This window comes from Lethenteron reissneri, chromosome 25 (genome assembly GCF_015708825.2).
Source record: "Lethenteron reissneri isolate LAM-NWPU_2019-01 chromosome 25, ASM1570882v1, whole genome shotgun sequence".
Classification (NCBI taxonomy): Eukaryota; Metazoa; Chordata; class Hyperoartia; order Petromyzontiformes; family Petromyzontidae; genus Lethenteron; species Lethenteron reissneri.
In genome coordinates this window covers 13,519,863-13,529,600 of record NC_083803.1, presented here as the reverse complement: position 1 = coordinate 13,529,600, position 9,738 = coordinate 13,519,863, and the positions used below count along the sequence as shown (strand labels likewise).

Genomic DNA, 9,738 nt, shown 5'->3' with positions numbered 1-9,738 from the left:
GCTGGCTGTCGTTATTACCTTCTTGTCTTTGCTCACAAATGACAAAATTAAATAAAAACATGCAAGTAGCAAGTTACCCGACTTTATTTGTTGTTATGCCGTAAAGAGAATCATCGTGGTCAATATCACTGAATAATACTGCAGCTCTCTCTCACTCGGGTGTCTTGTCGCATCGCAGGATCGTGGCAATTTGTGGAGGCCTTCACCCAGCAGTGGATTGACCAAGGCCGATGATGGACAACGATTAGTTTAAGGGCGCTTTATAAATTTAAATTATTAGTATTATTGAGAGCTGGTGACCGAGCTGAGACGATACTAAAACTGGCTAAACTTGACAACCCGGTTGAACCAGGGGCGGCTAAAAAGAAAACACCTGAACCCCCCCCCCCCCAGGTTCACCTCTTCAAGATTCCCAGCGTGACATGAGAATAGTTTCTGCTGTTGTTGTAAAGACCCCAAAGTTGATCTTCTCTACTCCGTGGGGGAGTGGGTGGTGGGTGGGGGACTTTCACAAAAAAATTAATTATCCCCGAAAATAACGAAACACACCCGAAATAATTGACACAAAAATAAAGGCGCTGATGGGGGCTTTAGGATATTTTTTTTTGCATTTGAGGATAATTACATTACAGCCTCACCCCTTAAAATCCCTCTACTAGGACATCTGTGAAAAAGAGCTTTATAGGTCATCGGATTCCTACAGTATAGGCCCTCCCCGCGATGTGTGCGCGTCGTGGGAGTCGATTGATCCCACTTCACCGCGTTGATCAGTGGGGGGTATTAAAGGGGTACGAATTTTTAGTTTATGTGTGGGGGGGGGGCACCGATTCTGGTGGCCCCCCTCCCCCACCTCGTTGTTTCCTCTCCTATCTCTCGTCTCTGTCTCCCATCTCTCATCTACACCCCCATCCCCTCTCTGTCTCGTCCATCTCCCTGCCTTCTATCCTCTTATCTCCCTCCCTCACCCACCTCTTGTCTATCGCCTCTCCTATCTCGCTTCCCTCCGTCTCACGTTAAAACCTCCCCACGCCTGTCCCAGGGCTCCCCCCCTCCTCTCGCCGCCTTGGGCAGACACATGCGAGGGAGGGAGGAAGGAGGCGAGGCTTGGGCCACGTCATATTGCGGAAAAGTTTGAAGCTGCGTAACGCGCAAGAGCAGAGCCGGGCAAGCTGCGAGTGAGAGCCACGGGGAGAGAGAGAGAGGCAAGACAGAGAGAGGCAAGACGGAGAGAGAGAGAGAGAGCCACGGGGAGAGAGAGAGAGGCACGTAGCAAGAAAGAGACATTAGCCGGAGACAACCAGAGAGTCGGTGAGACGAGACGGAACCAGAGGTGACACCGAGAGCGCAGCGACACACACGCGCTCACAACCACGCGGGGAGAGGAGAGAAGCGAAAGAGACGCAGAGTGAAGATCGCATTCGTACACAGAGAGTGAGAGAGAGAAACCCGTAGAAGACGGAGGGAAACCACAGAGGCAGAGACGCGAAAGAGGACCGCAGAGAGAGGGAGATAGGCGGAGCGAACGCACTTGATCTCACCTGAGCTCACCTCGTGGAAGTAGCCCCCGAGATTTACTCCCAAGCTCAAGTCACCGCCGCGCATTCGAGCAGCTGCACAGGTAAGTGGGTGGCTGAGAGGTTGAGTGAATGAGCCAGTGAGAGGGCGGAGTGGGTGACTTGGAGTGCGCGGGTGAGTGAGTGGATGAGTAGCTGAGTGAGTGAGGTGAGCGGATGAGAAGGTGAGCAGACTAGGGATGGTGGTGTGAGTCTTCTCTCACCGTACAAACACGAACTTCCTCGCGCGCTCACCCATTCACGTACACTGCTGTCACCCACACTGCTTTCACCCTTCCATTCATTCACCCTCGCATCCACTCGCCCTGTCACCCCATCCACTCACCCTCTCATCCATTCACGTGTTCACTCATCCACTCACCCACTCACCGACCCACTCACTCACCCACTCACCCATCCACGTATTCACTCATTTACCCTGTCACCCCATCCACTCACCCACTCACCCATCCACGTATTCACTCACTCACTCACCCTGTCACCCCATTCACTCAATCTCTCACCCATTCACGTGTCCACTTATCCACTCACCCACTCACTCACCCTGTCACCCCATCCACTCACTCTCTCACCCATCCACATATTCACTCACCCACTCACCGACCCACTCACCCTGTCACCCCATCCATTCACCCTCTCACCCATCCACTTCTCATTCACCCGCTCGCTCGGAGTTGTGGTGGCGAGTGGTGTTTTCGCAATGTGGTGTGAGGTGTTCGTTACGCAACCGCCTGCCCGGTTTTCCGTGTCGTCGTGCAGACAACTACACGATGATTCGATGCCCCAGCAACAGAGCAAGTAACAACACCAGCAACACCAACAATAGCACCTCTACAATGCACAGCCCCCGGTCAATACACTGCTGGATGAAGGCCGCCCTGCCCCACTTATGCGGGGATTGCTTGACCATACTTCACCACGCTGGTCAGTGCTGGTTGACGATGAGAGGAGGGTGCCCAGCATCGGTTTGGATGATCGACACTCTGCAAGCTGTTGTTGCTGTTAGACGTGCCCGATCATCGAATGCAAGTCGCCGGCGACATAGCAGCGGATGTACTTAACCATTGCACCAACGCTCCGGACCCCAGATAGAAAGTAGAACAAATGGACGTGGTAAATATTTAATGGTATCGCTTATTAATGCCATAAATCAAGACTCCCTTGCTGGGTTCAGATCTTCGAGTCAGACGGCCAGAACGCGTTGATGTGCTTGCTAATGAGTGAATGTTCCCATATCGCAGATGGTAATAACACCTGAGTTCCGTTCTGGGCCACGGCTAACATCAGTGGCGAATGATACCTGAACCGCTCCTGGGCACAACCTCCCTTCACCAACCCGCATTGATCAGCTTGGTGAAGTATGGTCAAACAACCATGTTCGTGGCAACAATTCCCATCGTACATCCATGGCCCTCTCAAGCTGAACATCGCTGAATGAGCTCGAGATCAATTTGAGAGTGCTAGTGTTTTGGAATATAATCTTGTATCTTTTGCCCGTATGCAATGACTATACATAGCAATGGCTTGATCCATCAAAGCCTCATTGAGTTTTCAGGAGTACTGCAATGGGGTGTTTGACAATTGCATCACTGAGTAAGAACATTGCCTTATTACCTTATGTTTGGTATTTCCACATCAGGATCAATGTTATTCTAGTCTATCCACCTAATGGGTTTCCAGACTTGTGCGAACCAGGGGCATTTATTTAGACACCCAAACTGTGGACTGACTTCGCCTTTCTGCGGATGATCAGCAGTGACAGCCCCGATGAACAAATATTTATGGTTTACCGGATGCTCTCATTTGACGCTTCAACACAGGCGCGTACTACAGTTTAGAACAGGTTGATTTTATTGGGGGATGTAAACAGTTTTAAAAACAAAGTGTCAGACCCCAACATCTTTCGTGGACGAATTGAGGGTGGAGGGGGAGGGGGGATGGTGGGGGGAGGGGCGACCTCCCCCACCGCTCGAGGTCCGAGCGTATGGAGGGGGAGCACCGCTGTGATGTCACCGCTATGTGAACTGGTAAACAGAACGAACAACGATGGGATTGGACATCGGCTTTGGTGGTGCCACGAGTGGTTGTGGCGTCAGTCGTACGCATGTACGTTGAACTTCTTTCGCACCGTGCGTAGCCAACCGTGCTAATCGGAGGTGCGGGGGAAGAAATGACAAACGAAACATAAAAAGCAGTTCTAAAGAAATTAGTTTTCAATCTGGATTTTAAAGTGCACAACTCCCAGTGGCGTCCTAATATAGGAATGAAGAGCGTTCCAGACGGTCGCGGAAGCGCATCTGAAAGCGCCACGCGATGCAGTGACCGTGTTGCTGTCTGTAGTGGTACTGGTTATGGTGGTAAGCGTTGAAAGTGATGGTGGCTGTAGCAGTGGCTTGCATTGGTCGGTGTCTGTGATTGTGGCGGTGATCGTGGTACCAATAGTGAGTGTGGTGGTGTCTTTAGTGGTGATGGAGTTTCCATTCGAGGTTACAATTTGAGGAATAGGTTACGTTTGTGTCGTTCGTATGATGCTGTGTATACTGCGATGCCCGTCGCTTAATTTTATGAATTTTGGAACAACGGTTTATTTATTTTGGCTTGACCCTTAACCTAGAAGGGGTGCTGAGCGATGCAGCTCACAGATCGGCAGGAAGACCGTGGGGTTATTTGTAAGCAGCGAGTGCATTCATGTGTCAAGTCATTGTTGTTCACGTTCTCGGGTTTTGTTTTATGGGAAAAAATATACTTTTTATTTTGTAGTTTAGTTTCATTTTTGTCCACTCGCGTCTTTTTGAACCTCCACCCCAGCTCCAGCGCTCGTTTCCCCACATCGGCCACATCCTAACGCTGCAAGAGTCCAATCTACCGCATGTCCATAACGTAACGGGAATTCGATTCCTGGCCATTGCTAACATCGCTGGCAAATTATATCCGAACTGGTCATGGACCTCACCCCCCTCCCCCCTTCACCAACCATCATTGATCAGCGTTGTGGGGAACGGTGGCGTAGCAGTTAGCGCCCCGTGCTACGAACCCGGCGACCCTGAGTTTCGATTCTGAACCGGTCCTGGGCCTCCCCTCTGTCACCTTAGCCTCAAATGAGTACCCGGTGCGATGTGTTATCATCGCCACTGGGGAGACAAAGTCGGCCGGCCGAGGAGTTTACTGGGGGGGGGGGTCTTTGGCTCTGATGGCCATGGTGGTGTCATTAGTGGTTGTGTCGTCAGTAGTAGCAGTTTTGTTGGTGTCTATAATGGTTCTGGTTCTGGTGGTAAGTGTTGAAAGTGGTGGTGATGGCGGGTGTAGTCGTGGCTTGCATTGATCGGTGTCTGTGTGTGGTGGTGGCGGTGAGTGTGGTACCAATAGTGGTTGGGGTGGTGTCTTTAGAGCTGGAGTTTCGATGAGAGGTTACGATTAGATTGAAGGACAGATTATGTTTGTGTCGTTTCCATAATATTCTGTCTTATCTCCGTTAGACATAAGTGCAAGGGTGACATAAATCGTAAAACGTCAATTCCCACGCGCATCATTCTACGTGCATGCATGGACATCGATTGTTACGGAGCTAATCGTCTATATAAATGTTTGGACATACGACTCGGCGAGAATAGTTGATCAAAGTGAGGCAGCTGATTCAAACTTGGAGGTGTTCAGAATATTTTGAAGGAGCGAGGTCCCGTGGGTGGCTTAGGTCAGAACGATGAGCTGGAGCCCACAACATGCTGAGTTCAAATCCTAAAGTTTCAGCAGCTTGTCATGAAACTGGGTGTTCTGGTGTCGTGAGTTCATGGTTCTAGCCAAGCCACCACAATGACTGCGAAAACAACAAATATTAAAGTTGGTAAAACCCACTTAGTTTTTCCTGCCACTCCCTTGCTGTAAGGTTCAAAGGATCACTTTGAAAGGATTTGTGGTATTCACGTATGTGAGCCTGCACGCGAACACGAGGAGTCACACTGCCGTGCGAGGTGGTGGTTTCCCCAATGGATTCTCCGTCGCGCGCGTGACACGAGCTAAGAGAAAAAACAAGAAGGCAACATATTTTCAACAATTCTTGGCACAAAATAAACAAATAAATGAAAACCAATGCGTGATCGCCACCGTTGTGACAGCGATGCCCGAGGGAGCGGTCCCGTGACTTGGGTGGGGATAGCTGTTTTCCTCGACAAATAGTGTCGCTCGCATCTGAGCGTGAAATGTAAAATTAGAATCTCGTTTCACAATGAGTTGAGCGAGTCGTGGGGTCACGAGTAGCTGGGTGAGAGGTGGTGATGCGAGGGGGGGGGGCTGTAGCGGTGAGCGCTACGCTGCGAACCGGGCGACCCGAGTTAAATTCCCTCCCACGGCCAACACCGGTGACGAATTATCAGAACTGATCCTGGGCTTCCCCTAGGTCGACTCGGCCTCAAATGAGTACCTGGTGCGGTGTGTCCACACCCCCGCCAACCGAGTACCGTGCCGGCGTTCATAACAGCACTTGCCCCAACAGTCTATCCAGGCTGTACGGGTGAATCTTTGATCTTCTGTCCGTCACTCAGTGCTATGGGGGGGGGGGGGGAGTGGCTCATGGTTGCACCACCAACGCAGCGATGCTCCTTCGTCAAAACCCAGTACAGAGAGATTGTGAAACTTGACGTGACGCCGTGACAAATAACTTCACGTGCACACACAAAGGTCCACACAGTGTGTGTGTCCTTCACATACCGTTGTGGAAAGTGCTGTTAGCGAGCTCCTATGGCAAGTAATACCCGCATGGCATGTCGCGCTTGGGTCTGGTATGTACGCAGAGCTGGATTTATCGCTCAATTTTCGGAACAGCTGCTGGGGAGGCTGGTCTTGCAAGTGGGGAATGTCGGCGTAAGGCACTACCACTAGACTACAAGGTGCGGCTATCCACAATCCAGGAACCAGACATTATTGCACCCAATGTTCCCATCGCCCGAGGGAGATGAACACTCATGGCGAACATCAGAGACGGTCGTCTGGACCAGTCCATGGCCTTCCCCGAGGTTGACTCGGCCTTGCAAGGAGTACCCGGTGCTGTGTGAGAGGAGAGAAATAAAACATCAGCACTGGGGAGACAAAGGCGGCCGGGCGTGGTGCTGGTAACTCACCCCCACGTGCACAGTGACGGATTAATATGTGCTCGCTAATACAGCACTTGCCCCTACATTGGTAAAGGTTATACGGGGGGTGGGGGGCTTTGTCTTTGTTGTGTATGGGTGTGCGCAAGTGAGTGTGTGTGTGTACTGTATGTGGGTGAGATATTTGTTTTTGTGACCGTGTATGTGTGTGTCTGTGTGTGTGTGTGTCTGTATGTGTGTGTGTCTGTGTGTGTATGTGTGTGTGTCTTTGTATGTGTGTGTGTCTTTGTATGTGTGTGTCTGTGTGTGTATATGTTTTTGTGTCTGTATGTGTGTGTGTGTCTGTATGTGTGTGTCTGTGTGTGTCTATGTGTGTGTATGTGTGTGTGTCTATGTGTGTGTATGTGTGTGTATGTCTGTATGTGTGTGTCTGTATGTGTGTGTGTCTTTGTATGTATGTATGTTTGTCAGTGTATGTGTGTGTGTGTATGTGTGTCTGTATGTGTGTCTGTGTGTCTGTGTGCGTGTGTGTCCAACGTGCTGCTGGTTCTGCTGCTGGATCGCGTCGTGGCTCCGGGATGTGTTCGGGCTCTCGCTGACGCGCGCACTCCGCGATGATTGTCGCTGACTGCGCTCTTCATACAGTGCGACGGCGGGGATGGGTCCACCGCTCTCCCAAGTCCCCAGCTCCCCCTTCACCTCCGCTTCCATCTCCCGCTCGCTCCCAGCTTCATTCTCCTCCCAGCTCCCTCTCGCTCCCAGCTCATTCTCCCACACAGCTCCATCTCCCACCCAGCTCCCTCTCCGACCCAGCTCCGTCTCCCACCCAGCTGCATCTCACTCCCAGCTCCATTCTCCTCCCAGCTCCATTCTCCCAGCTCCCTTCTCCCAGCTTCCCCCCTCCATCCATCTCCCTCCCCCACCTAGTTCTCTCTCTCTCTCTCGCTCCCAGCTCCCTTGGTTTTATTCGAATTCAAAGTCAAGGATCTGCTCAGAAATGTCATTCCTTTTCCGGGGTTTGATAACATCGGTAACCACTTTGTGGGACGTTTACGGTGGTTGCACTCGAGATATACTTGGCCCCGTCGCTTGAATGTCGAACTTCCACCACTGGCTCAGGACAGCCGATTGATATTGGATAGGGGAAGACTTTGTGTTTTTTTTCCTTTTGAGATGTTGGGCTGTTTGGCCAAATCCTATACGAGCGGTGGATCCTAAAAAAACAACCCACACGGATCCGACAGTAACCTATTTGCTGTACTACCCCCATGCCCAGTGCATGTCGATTGCCGATCCCTGTTTGACAGGTTCCCATTACTCGCCACCCGTGTACAGCGAAGCAGTGGGAAGTTGTAAAAGTGGTGAATTCGATACATAATTAAATATTGTGGTGCGCATTGAGAGTAGTGTGCGTGTCTGTGGGTGCATTGGGGAGCGGTGGTGCAGCGGTTAGCGTGCTGTGCTACGAATCCAACAGCAGTGACGATTATTTGAACCGATCATGGGCCGCCTCCTCTAGGTGGACTCGGCATCAAATGCGTACCTGGTGCGGTGTGTAACCATCGCCACGAGGGAGACAAAGGCGGCCGAGCGTTTTGCTGTTCACCCACCCTCTTGTGTGCTGTACCGGCCTCGCTAAACAGGGCTTGCCCAAAAGTCTGTTGAGGCTATGGGGCCGTCCATAAATGACGTCACGCGATTTTGGACGATTTTTGAACCCACCCCCCCCCCTCGTCACACGGCGTCACAAAAAGTCAGACCCCCCCCCCCCTTCAAATATGACGTCCAAAGCTCTGCTCCCCCCCCAAAACTATATTTCCATTTTGAAAATAAAACATGCTTCAAATCGCTTTAAACTATTGTCATTGTAGTGCGTATTTAATGTGGCGCTGCACTCTGATGTTGTAGGAGTGTTGCTATAACAATCCGTTTTGTTATAACAATTCTATATTTATTTAAAGTTGCGTATTTTGATGTGACGTCACATTTCTAACCCCCCCCCCCCCCTAGATGCGTGACGTCATTTATGGACGGCCCCATAGGCGTTCACGCATTGTGCTTGCTACAAACGCTACCTCCCGAATTAGACTCCCGGCCACGGCTCGTGGTGTCTGTCCCTCCCCGCCAAAGTTGACTCAAATCTAAGACGGACGAGTGCCTGCTGGTGCGTTCCGTGGTGCCCTTGCGGTACTGGTGGAGACAAAGGTGGTGGAGAGCACGGGCTTGCCCCCAACGAGACTGTCAGGCTGTATGGAGCAGGATCCCGGACGATGTCTCCATAACGGACTTTTAGACTTTCATTACGGCAGCGGCATTCGTGGATTCTCTCCGATGAAGTTGTCCCGGCTCTCGCGGTCCCCTGGCGAGAGAGCCGAACCAAGCCCGAGCCGGAGTTTAAAGCAGCGCTGCAGAAAGACGCGTTCCGTTCGGATGGGACTTGACAGCAAGCAGTACAAATTTCGATTTAAAGCTTTCGTGACTGCAGGGATTCATATTCTTGGTTCTTTCGGTAAAGTCACGTAGAAGGGGAATAATAAAATAATAAAAATTTTAAACAATACAATTCTCACGACGTTTCGACTGCAACACAAGCAATCATCATCAGGTGTGAAATCCACAGCAAGAAATGTTTAAAAAAATATAGCAAGCAGTACGTTGTTTCGTTTGTGCAAAGTGGCTGGACAGAGCCTTGTCTGTGCCGTGTTAACAATTTATCTCGATTGTGTGACTTCCCAACACAGACGCGGTGACATTGAGCGTCGCTGTGGAGAAGAAATGTTTTTATGACGGAATGAATAACGCCACCCCATTCACATATCCATCTATTTGTACATAACCCCCATCGAGGCCGCAAGACCTTCCATGAGATGCATCAGTGCTGAAGATGCTAATGATGATGCCTATAATGATCTTTAACTTAACATCGGTGGAACGATCAGGACTGATGGTGATTATGACCACGAGCATGTTTGATTTCCCAGTTCTCTGACCTCTGAATGGCCAAAGGGGCCGTCCATAAATGACGTAACGCGATTTTGGACGACTTTTTGACCCCCCCCCCCCTTCGTCACACAGCGTCA

General features: G+C 50.8%; 1 protein-coding gene across 1 annotated transcript in view; it reads left to right on the top strand.

Annotated features, from left to right (window-relative positions):
- The first annotated feature begins 1,113 nt into the window (after positions 1–1,113).
- Positions 1,114–9,738, top strand: part of LOC133347269 (CSC1-like protein 2) — a 49,091-nt gene continuing 40,466 nt past the window's right edge. The window contains 1 exon segment of the mRNA XM_061559396.1: positions 1,114–1,618. The gene's annotated coding sequence lies outside the window, so the exon portion shown is untranslated.